Source organism: Mesoplodon densirostris, chromosome 4 (assembly GCF_025265405.1).
Source record: "Mesoplodon densirostris isolate mMesDen1 chromosome 4, mMesDen1 primary haplotype, whole genome shotgun sequence".
In the NCBI taxonomy this organism is placed as follows: Eukaryota; Metazoa; Chordata; class Mammalia; order Artiodactyla; family Ziphiidae; genus Mesoplodon; species Mesoplodon densirostris.
In genome coordinates, this window is record NC_082664.1 from 81,015,181 (window position 1) to 81,027,558 (window position 12,378).

Here is a 12,378-nt window from a genome sequence, read left to right on the forward strand (position 1 = left end):
TGTCATAGATTAGGTGACCATAGATGCATGGGTTTTTCTCTTGGCTTTCTATCTTGTTCCATTGATGTATATTTCTGTTTTTGTGCCAGTGCCATACTATCTTGATTACTGTAGCTTTGTAGTATAGTCTGAGGTCAGGGAGCCTGGTTCCCCCATCTCCGTTTTTCTTTCTCAAGATTGCTTTGGCTATTCAGGGTCTTTTGTGTTTCCATACAAATTGTAAGTTTTTTGTTCTGATTCTGTGAAAAATGCCATTGTAATTTGATAAGGATTGCATTGAATGTGTAGATTGCTTTGGGTAGTATAGTCATTTTCACGATATCAATTCTTCCAATCCAAGAACATGGTATATCTCTCCATCTGTTTGTGTCATCTTTGATTTCTTTCATCAGTATCTTATAGTTTTCTGAGTACAGGTCTTTTGCTTCTTTAGGTAGGTTTATTCCTAGATATTTTATTCTTTTTGTTGCAATGGTAAATGGGATTGTTTCCTTAATTTCTCTTTCTGATTTTCATTGTTAGTGTATAGGAATGCAAGAGATTTCTGTGAATTAATTTTGTATCCTGCAACTTTGCCAGATTCATTGATGAGCTCTAGTAGTTTTCTGGTGGCACGTTTAGGATTTTCTATGTATAGTATCATGTCATCTGCAAACAGTGACAGTTTTACTACTTCTTTTCCAATTTGGATTCCTTTTATTTATTTTTCTTCTCTGATCACCGTGGCTAGGGCTTCCAAAACTATGTTGAATAATAGTGGCGAGAGTGGACATCCTTGTCTCTTTCCTGTTCTTAGAGGAAATGCTTTCAGTTTTTCACCATGGAGAATGATGTTGGCTGTTGGTTTCTCATATATGGCCTTTATTATGTTGAGCTAGGTTTCCTCTATGTCCACTTTCCGGAGAGTTTTTATATAAATGGGTGTTGAGTTTTGTCAAAAGCTCTTTCTGCATTTATTGAGAAGATCAGATGGTTTTTATTCTTCAGTTTGTTAATATGGTGTATCACATTGATTGATTTGCGGATATGGAAAAATCCTTGCATTCCTGAGATAAATCCCACTTGATCGTGGTGTATGATCTTGTTAATCTGTTGTTGGATTCTGTTTGCTAGTATTTTGTTGAGGATTTTAGCGTCTATGTTCATCAGTGATATCGGCCTGTCATTTTATTTTTCTGTGATATCTTTGTCTGGTTTTGGTATCAGGGTGATGGTGGCCTCGTAGAATGAGCTTGGGAGTGTTCCTCCCTCTGCAATTTTTTGGAAGAGTTTGAGAAGGATAGGTGTTAGGTTTTCTCTAAATGTTTGATAGAATTCACCTGTGAAGCCATCTGGTCCTGGACTTTTCTTTGTTGGAAAATTTTTAATCACAGTTTCGATTTCATTACTTGTGATTGATCTGTTCATATTTTCTATTTCTTCCTGGTTCGGTCTTAGAAGGTTGTACCTTTCTAAGAATTTGTCCATTTCTTCCAGATTGTGCATTTTATTGGCATATAGTTGCTTGTAGTAGTCTCTTATGATCCTTTGTATTTATGTGGTGTCAGTTGTAACTTCTCCTTTTTCATTGCTAATTTTATTGATTTGAGTCCTCTCCCTTTTTTCCTTGATGTATCTGGCTAAAGATTTATCCATTTTGTTTATCTTCTCAAAGAACCAGCTTTCAGTTTCATTGATGTTCGCTATTGTTTGAAAAACACAAATTGTATTACATGAATTAATATGTTGCCTGAGGTCATGGGTAAGCATTATAGGCCTGAGACTCATTCTGTCTCTTTTAGATATCTTTTTTCTTTATTCCATAATGGAGAATGGCAAATTCAGAAGCTATGGGAGCCAGTCAGATAACATAGATGAGTGCAGTAGGTTGGTATAAGAAAATTTGGAATGGTGAAGACTGTGGCAAACCACTACTCACTCATCACTTTGCTGTAGCTGCCCTGTGCAAATGTGAACCCAGTGTTACCAGATCTTCCAATTTTCCAAGAGATGATAGAAATCTCCATTTTAGTTAACTCCTTTTTTCGGTGTTGGAAACTAATTTTAAAAGTTTTAATCACTATGCACAGCAAATAAAACATATCTGCTTATTATTAATTTTTTAATTTAACTTTAGAGAACAATCTTATTCCTTTACTCAACTAGTATTTATTGATGGCCTATTATATGTTTATTTATCAAAATTTTAAATGTTTACATGGCTACAGAAATATTTTGCCCTTATATATGTGCAAAAATATATAAGAATGTCCACTGTGGCAAAATGGAAATCTCATCAGGACAGGGACTTTTAAATTATTATATATTAAATAAAAATAATTATTATATATTTATATATAATATTATTTATTATATTTATTAATTGATTTTATTATTCATTTATTGAACAGTCCTTGTATATAGTAGGTACTTAGTATATATTTATTCACATACATATATATGTAATTAACCTAAATTTCATCAACAGAACTAGTTAAATAAATTATGGTACCTCCACACAGTGAAATAATATGTAGCAGTTAAAGAAAAATGAAAAATTATTTAGGACATATTTTCAAGTGTAAAAAGCAAGTTGCATAAGATGTGTTCATTTATATCAAAGGAAAATTAAGCATATATATGCATAAATATATAAGTAAATATTAAAGGCTCTACAAAGTTATATCCTGAACTGTTACAATGATACTTCTATGGGAAAAATGGGAGGTGGGACTTCTACTTTCACTTCATATAAGTCTGTATTGTTTGACTATTTTTGATGAATATATATGCATTACTTGTATATTTTAAAAGACAAATAATTTAGCTCCAATAACAAGCAAATGAAATAAAATAACATGTGATATAATTTCTTAACTTTCAGGTTAGCAGAGATTACAAAAGAGCCAAAACTGGTGAGGATAGAGACCAATGCTGGCAGGAATACAGGGAAAGGGAAAATCTCATGCTCAGTTGCCGGAGAAGTAAGTACAACTTTTCTTAAGGGCAATTTGGGACTACATATTAAATCTTTAATGTGCATACACTCTGACTAAGCATTGCCATCAGTAGGAATTATCTTAAGTAGATAATTGGACAATAGTACAGAGAATGTTCTTTGCAATGTTGTTACTAATATTGAAAAACAGAAAACAACTAAATATCGATAATTAGGGATTGGTTAAATAAATGTACCGTGTAAATATAACCATGAGGTATACTATGATTGCATTAACATACAAAGAATATACACACATATATACATAGGCACATATATGAGAGATAGTACAGAAGCATGGTTAAGTACTTGCAGTCTGGATTCAGACTGCCTTAATTTGAATGTCAGTACTGCTACTTACTAAGCTTTGTAATTTGAGACAAAGTACTGAAACATTTTTTTCTTTAGTTTTATTATCTGTATGATGGGGTTAAAATATGATCTACTACACATAGTTGTTGTAAAAATTAAATTAAAGAGTTCATTTTAATAACAAAGTCTTTTTATTTTACATAAAGAGAGATCTGGAAAAAAATTCATTAACATGTTGATGGTGGTAGTCTTTGGGTGGTAAAACTGAATGGATTTTTTTTCTTTCTTATATATATCTTTCTATATCATTTTAATTTTCCCAAACTAACACCTATCTTTGTAAATAGAAGAGATATTCGGAAGAATGGATGATTGGGAGAGTGGAAGGAAGGAAGGAAGAGAGGCAGGATACCCGACTGCTTCAGGCTAGGTCTCACAGGTTAGGCAATACTCTGATGAAATTAAAGAAAAGTATAGGAACTAGTTTTCAGCTCCATAGATTCAAAAAGTCTTTACCATTCATCCAGTGTGGATAAGACTGTAGGGAACTGATAGAAGCTACATAGCTTCATGGATGACTCAATAATAAACCAGAATGTATGTAAGTCGGTTGTTTTTTGCCAATAGGAAAGCACAAATTGGAAATATAGCTCTTTCATTGAAACATTGCCTAACAAATTAAAACCACAATGAGATACTAGTACATACCCACTAAAATAGCTAATGTAATAAAGACTGAGTGTAATAAGTGTCGACAAGGTTATGGAGCAACTAAAGCTCTAGTGCATTGTTAGTAGGAATGCAAAAATGGTACAGCCTCTTTATAAAACAGTTTGGCAGCGTCTTATAAAATTTAACACATTTTACCTTATGATCCGGCAATTCTACTCCTTGTATTTGCTTCAGAGATATAAACACATATATCCATGTAAAAATGTGTAGTTGAATATTCATAGCAGCATTATTTATAATAGCTAAGAACATAAAGCAACCCCAATTTTCAAATGAATAAATAAATTATGGTATATTCATACCATAGAATACTTCTCAGCAACACACACAGCAACATGGATGAATTTTAAAAGCATGCTAAGGTGAAAGAAGTCAAACACAAAAGACTATATTTCATGCAACTCCATTTTTTTTTTTTTTTTTTTGCGGTACACAGGCCTCTCACTGTTTTGGCCTCTCCCATTGCAGAGCACAGGCTCCCGACACGCAGGCTCAGCGGTCATGGCTCACGGGCCCAGCTGCTCCGCGGCATGTGGGATCTTCCCGGACCGGGGCACAAACCCGTGTCCCCTGCATCGGCAGGCGGACTCTTAACCACTGCGCCACCAGGGAAGCCCCATGAAACTCCATTTTTATGAAATGCTAGAAAAGGCAAAGCTACCAGGTATTGAAAGAGTATCAGCATTGCCTGGAGTCAGGAATGAGGAGAGGTCATCAAGGGCAAAAGGCCTGAAGGAGACTTTTTTAGGGTGAAGGAATTGTTCTAATACATCTTGATAGAAGATGTGGTTACACAATTATATGCAATTATCAAAAGTCATCAAACTGTACACTTAAAATTGGTAATATTTATTGTATGCAATTAATATCTTAATTAACAAAACAGTTATTGGAAAGGATAGAGTCAGGTTTTATTATCTGATAAATGGTATCATTCCATTAGGTCTCCTTCTCAATATATATATATTATATGTATGAGTATATGTACCATAAGAATTAAAATTTGAAGGAAACTGGAATATCTACATTCATTGGTGGGGCATCCTTTTCCCTTTTCCTTTCATTCTTTTTCCCAAACAATAGGAGTTCTAGAATCTCTATATAAAAAATGTTTTAGGAGTGGCTATCCAGTTAAAAATGGAGACAAGAGATTATAAGGGGGCTAAAGCCTCCAAAACCATCTTTAGTGGCAGTTGCATTTTCAAATACTATAGTGATTTCAATCAAGCACTAGTCAGTTATAAATATATGAAAGGAAATTTGCACTACACATTAATATTATCAGTGACATATTTTAAAACTTTGCCTTAAGGGTAAGGTTTACTTCTGCAGATAGCTAGTTTCTTCATTGTTCTGTTTTACTATAGTTAGCTTCAAAGAGAGAGAGATAACAGTACCATATTCTTGAATTTATTTCCAAATTCTGGCAATCCATTATGTTTAGACCCTATATCTCTTTGCAATCTTCACGTATATATTCAATAATTAAAAATGTAATAACAATTCAGTTTTTAGCCTATGTCTTTTTTATAGACTTCTGATTATATCAAGGTTGAAAGTTATTATAAAATTTTCCTGATATTACAATGTATGTTTTGGAGTCAGGAAAACCTGGGTTTGAATTCTGGTTCTGAGGCATTCATTTGTAATTTCAGCAATATGTTTTTCCTTCATCTGTGAAATAGGGATAATCAAGTTTACCTTATGAGGTTAGGATTTTATACATATACATACACACACACAGTGGTCACAGTATCTGTCACATGTAAACCCTGAAGCAAACACTAAAAGATTATGAAGCAAAGATTTATAGCAAAAAAGCCAAAAAGGAGTCAAGATGGAATCGTATAAAAATACTGTATTAGTCCAAAAGAAGGCAAAAAAAGAGAGGAAAGGGGGGGAAAATGAGACAGAAAACAAATATCAAGATGGTAGGTTTAAATCCAATAATATCAATAATCACATTAAATATCAATGTTTAAATACTTAAAATGAAGGTTGAAAGATTAGACAAGGAAGCAAGACCCAAATATATCATGTTTGCAAGAAATTCACTTTAAATATGAAGACACAGACAGGGTAAAAGTAAAAGAGTGAGAAATATAAATATGTACTATGCAAACGCTATTCAAAAAAAAGCTGGGGTGACTATATACATATCAGACGATGTAGATTTCAGAGCAAGGAATAAAATTAGTCTCTCTCCTTCTTCAGACCCCCAGTCCTCCAGATCATTCCTGTGAAGCAACACATTATCCACTGTTCTGTATCTTTCCAGAATGACTTTATGAATATATAAGCATATATCACTTTTATTTTTCACCCAAGGGAGCATACTATATTCACTGTTGTGTACTTTGTTTTTCCAAATATATCTAGGACATTATCTTGTACTGTTATATATAGATCTATCTCATTCTTTTTTTCAACTGCATAGTAAAGAATAAAGTTTATTTTTTAACATCTTTATTGGGGTATAATTGCTTTACAATGTTGTGTTAGTTTCTGCTGAATCACAAAGTGAATCAGTTATACGTATACATATGTCCCTATATCCCCTCCCTCTTGCGTCTCCCTCCCACCAAGAATAAAGTATTCTTTTTTTAAGGTCTCCATCAAAAAAAACCAGGGTATCCAAATTCTAGCTAATGTGGCTAGGTGAAGCCCCTCTAAAATAAGATTGGAATGTAACTAATTTAAAGAATGCTGGACACCTGCATCTCCAGCACATTCAAAACTAAGGTCAATATTTTAACATGTCACACTCCTACACCATTACACCAACTCACACTTCTACCAATTTATCGTTTTTTGAAGACATAAGCTTCCACCAACTTAGTCTCCAAGGTAATTCTTAACTTCTCCTTCTCCCTTATCCTTCCCCAAACTGTAATCAAGTCATAGATTACACTCTCAAGATGTCCCAGTAAGTTGGAGATGGATGATGAAATTCTTTTTGAAGTTCATTGCTACTGATTCAATATACTGCCAATAAGACTAATATGTGCATCCAATTTCAGTCTCCATTGCAAGACGTTTTGTCTGTAAACTTGCATCGTAGAAGAAACTTAGAGTTATTTAGTGACAAATTGATATTTCTAATATTCCATATTTAAAAAGTTTCTTTCCAGATTCCTTCTTTATAATTTTATACATTGTTCTTATTTATGAAAATGTTTCTGGTCTGGTGGAATATATAGTGTTGTATAACTATAATGGGGATTTGTGGATCATCTTTCATTTGACGAGTGCCAAGTATTTTAACAAGTTCTGTTTCATATGTCCTAATAATATCCCCCTTGAAATAGGAAGAAAATATTGTCTTTTCACTTTATTAATGAAAGAACAGAAACATAGATATATCAGGTAATTAGTGTTTGCCTACAAAGTGTGCTAGTGACAGAGCTGGGACTAGAACCCAGGTTTCCTCACGTTCAAGCCAGATTATAAGTTTCAGAATCATAAAACTGTCACCTCTGCAGTTTTGCAAAAGTAATAGCATATACTCTCACACATTCTGAATTTCTAGAGCTTAATAATAATCCATTAAAAAAAGAAAAAAGTCTTCCTTCTAATCTCATTGGAAAAGAACATTTCTCAAGAAATGTAGAGAATACGTATTCAACCACTGATTCTCTTCATCAAGAACTTTGTTGTAAAATGAGCTTAAAATGTGATGACATCAGGCTCAATGTTACACCTATTTTCATTCTTCTAAATTATTGTCTAAACATATAAATGCCCTAAACTCTAAATCAATCATTTGAAACTGGTCGACTACAGCTTTGAAAATATTGGGCGCATCATAAACATCATGCCCATCTCTCACTTCTCTTTCATCATGGAACATATATAGTCTGTACTCATTCATAGCAATATCTCATGGCTCTGGTAAAAGCTTATGAATAAACTTCTCTGTCCAGCTATGTATTTCTGAGTAATTAGATGAATTAAATAGTCCAGCAAACTAAATTCTAAACAGTGACTCAATGGCAATAGGAATAGTTGAATAAATGTGTTTGTTTAAATGGAAAACCTATATTTCTCTGAAGTAGAGCAATTTGCAAGAAAAACTGAAAAAAACAGTCATAAAAAGAGAATTTACACTTGGTAAATTTTCATTGTAATTATAGTAATATGTTAGAATTTGATCAAACAACATTTTAATTATGGTCATTTTCTCTTTGAGCTTTCATTTCATAGATTTCTGTACATTGGCTTTGCTCTTTTTGTAGAACTCAATAGATTGAATTTTTATTGTGTTTAGCAATGTGTATTTTGGATTATGTGTGTACATAATTCTAATATTGTTTTTCATTTCTCATCGCTGTATCTGAGCATGTGCACATGCTTGGAGAATAAGTGATATCTGAGAACTATTCGGCTGTGAGGAAGGAGAGCATATAGTTGACATGATTTAATTTATCTACAGTAAAAAACATGATAGAAATGAAATAGGTAGGATTTTTAAGCAAGCAAAATATACTATGTAAGCATTAATGTAATAAAAATAATGGGAGATTTTGATGATAAATAATAAGCAATGAACACTTTAAATTATTCATCACACAATTGGTATTATAATTCTAGATATTAAACAAAAAAATTCTGTATCTCCTTACCAATATTAATTTTAATTTTCCACATTTAATTTTGTTTGTACATATATACAAACATAATTTTAACATAATTGTTATTTTGAGGGGATGTAATTTTGTGTTCTGACTTGGGAAAATGAATACTTTTTATCGATAAGAAATTCTTTTAAAAAGTACCGTGGATATTAATTGCATTTGATATTTTAAAATATTGAAAATAAAAAGAATGAGGAAGAATCGTTCTCTAAAATCTCCTCCAATTTTTTAAAAAAATAAAACGTAGGGCTTCCCTGGTGGCGCAGTGGTTGACAGACCGCGTGCCAATGCAGGGGACACGGGTTTGTGCCCCGGCCCGGGAAGATCCCACATGCCGTGGAGCGGCTGGACCCATGAGCCATGGCCGCTGAGCCTGCGCGTCTGGAGCCTGTGCTCTGCAACGGGAGAGGCCACAACAGTGAGAGGCCTGCGTACGGCAAAATAATAATAAATAAATAAATAAATAAATAAATAAATAAATAAATAAATGGTAGAGATATAAATCTATAAAGAACAAATAATTAACCTACCTGATTTGTTTATAGGATTTTCTTTGTTTTTCTTCATCACTGACTCCTTTTTCTCTCTTAGGCAAAAGGAAATTTATACACCCTTAATTCTGCTTTCTTTCGAAATGCACAATAATTGTTGTCCAATCAGTTGAAATATTCTAATGCTATTAGTGCAGAACACTGATGTGTGGATGGCTGGAAACATTTTGCCCATATCAGTCCTAGTTAAAAACTCAACATTAACTTTGTATCTTATGGAAAAGACTTTTGCTTCCTAAGACTTATCAAGACTTTTCAATTATCAATGGATGATTTCCCATCCATTGGCAAGATCCCATCTGGTAAATGTAGTAGCTTTTATTACTGTTCACCAAATATTCTGTTTTTCTTCCCTTTGAAGTCCCTTGCTGAGAGACCATTAATCTCTCAGCATGAACCCAAAGATCATGTGGTTTGTTTCGACCAATTAAATGAGCAGAGGTGACAGAAGTCTCCTCTGGCAAGAAGTTTTAAGAACCAGTACATCGTTCACTGGTTCTCTTTTTCTTCTGCCAAGGGACTGGTAATCAGATTGCTCATTGCTCTACTAGCTTAAGTCCTAAAACAAAGGCCCTGGCTGTCTTGGGATGGATACTTAGAATGATTAAGAAGTAAACTTTTGTTGTTGCAAACTACTGAGATTTTAGAGGTCACTGAAATTCGAAGTCCACCAAGTTATCTCAGGGAGGAGATAATCCTGCCAATTTGCATGAGCAGCAAACTCGAAAGAGGCAAAGGAAGAAAATGGTGTCATTGGATCTTTTTAGATACTGGAGTGATGGAAGAGGGGTCAGTCACTCAATAGGAGCTGTAGTGATAGAGGAATCTGGTCATTACCATAATAGTGCACCAAGAAAGAGAAATCACTGATCTCTTTCTGCATCTGCTTGCCATCTCCTACCAGTGCCTCCCACTGGCTGAATTTCACAGGAAGAGGATATGGAAGCATGTGGATACAGTTCACAGAGATCAGCCCTTTGGGGTTGGCAGAGAAGGCAGAGTAGGATGAAGGGCTGGTCTTGGAAGGGCAAACAGAAGAACCTGTACACCTCCTTATTGCTATATTCCCAATTCCTGTTTGTTTGCCTGGTGCATAGGGAATACTGAAAGATATTTAATGGATGAAAGAATGAAGAACATAGACATTAAAAGCAAAGTAATTAATCTGGATGCTAAGATCAGGCTGCATTTCTTGGCTTTTTTAGGAAATTAGTTTACTTCAATAAGTTGTCTTGTCATTGAATATTGTCATGAGAGGGTTTTAGCTATTGATATTGAATACTTTTAAACCACATTTTGAACTCCTATGAAGAATACTAAAAAGTAAAGTAACTGGGGAAGGAATTGTGAAAGAGATCGTATTGGTATGCAAAATTGAGGTGACTCAATTTGAACAAGTTTATTGAGTAGATAATTAAGTGAAGAAGGTGAGTCAGAAAATGTAATTCATGGCATGCAGTTACACGCAATTACTCAAATTATCACTGAAGTATTGATATTTGGTGGAGTGTCAGCTGGGGCAAGGCATTAGGAGATCATGTGGTTGTGACATTTGATCACTATGGCAACAATGATGATTAAGAGACTGTGGGATGGGCTGATTATCTCTGTGTTGTAAAGCTTATAAAAAAGAAAAAAATAAGCTTAGAGCTTGAACTCTTAAACCAAAGACATGAAGAGAATATCAGAAAGTTTCTATGGAAGCTTTAAGTAAGGTTTCCTAACCTAGAATCCACATTAAGAATTCATGTTTCTTATCTAAGGTAGGGGCACTTGTTGGGAAGAAGTGAAAACTATTATTTGAAATAGGGACATTTGGGCAGGCATAGATGAGGCTGAGAACTTAGAAACTCAAATTCCTTTGAAGCTGCATTTACAATGGAAGATGCTTTCTCCCACTGTCCAATGAAACCAGTCTTTCCTTCCAGAAGAACTTTTCAATAACTTCGCTTGGGGCAGTTGCCTCTCAAGGGGCTACCTGTTCTCCTCAAGACACTCCTGCCCCAATCACCATGCCTTATTGCCTCCAGGACCATAATGAGAATTAAATCCCAACATAAGCATGAGACCCAGCATAATCCTGAGAGAAAATTGCAAGGTCTGCTCTGGGTGATCATCTTGCCAATTTATATAAACAAGAATCTGGCAAGCATGAATTAGATTGAATGCTAAAGAGATTAGGTCAAGGTGAATGAATTGTAAGATTTAATTGGCCAATGATTCTCAAAATGTGGTCATTGGACCAGCCAGCATCAGCATCACCTGAGAACTTGTTAGGAATGCAGATTTCCTAGATTCCATCCTAGATCTAATGAATCAGAAATTCTAGGTCATGGGGCCTAGAAATCTGTTTTAACAAATTGTCCAGGTGATCTGGTACATGCTAAAATTTGAGAACCATTGGAATATGCTAAATGTATGTATGTGGCCTCTACTAGAATATGAGATTTTAGTATTTTAGGTAGAAAAATTGGGAGTGAGTCAAACAGTTGGCTGGTAAATGAAAGCCTGGACTCAACAGTTTCCTGTAGTTAATGAGTTTAAGATTACAGAACTACCTTGACATAATGTAGAAAAGGAAGCTTGATGGCTTAGAGAAATAAGAATGTTAGAACAGATTTAAAATGTGCAATTTGCTCCACACCCTCTCACCTTCCTTACTCCAGAACATCCTGGAGGACACCTCCTTCATTCAAAACATACTAAAATGAAATGGGTTAAGGAAGAGAGCACCCTTGAAAACCTCTGTGGTGGCATCCCTAACCGCTGAGGATGGACATGAGAATGTTGCCATGAAAATGAACTCCCTGAGTAGCAGGGCCAAGTGGCTGCTTTTAACTGTCAGAGACAAGGTGGGCACAATTATCCCAATATCCTTATTAATAATAATATGTTATTATTGAGAATAATATATTTTATTAATAATATCTTATTAGACACAGTTTACAGAGTGGTAATCAGAGTATTTTGACCAACATGGACGTGTGCCAGTGACTAATTGATCACAAGGTCACTGGCAATTAAATATATGGGCAATCTTGTAAGGTGTTTCTTGACTTATATAAAATAAAAACCAATTTAAGTTGTCAGTGAGAATTAGCCTCATGCCCAGTTCCCAATTCACAGATCTGAAGTCCTTTAATTAAGGAGCAGGCCAGGTCTCTTTGAGGAA

The 12,378-nt window shown here is 34.4% G+C and overlaps 1 long non-coding RNA gene across 1 annotated transcript in view; it reads left to right on the forward strand.

Moving 5' to 3' along the window:
- LOC132488426 (uncharacterized) overlaps positions 1-12,378 on the forward strand; it is a 66,010-nt gene that overhangs the window by 6,605 nt on the left and 47,027 nt on the right. Inside the window, exon 2 of the long non-coding RNA XR_009531747.1 lies at positions 2,864-2,963. This is a non-coding gene — a long non-coding RNA (uncharacterized LOC132488426). The remainder of the gene's footprint in view (positions 1-2,863; positions 2,964-12,378) is intronic.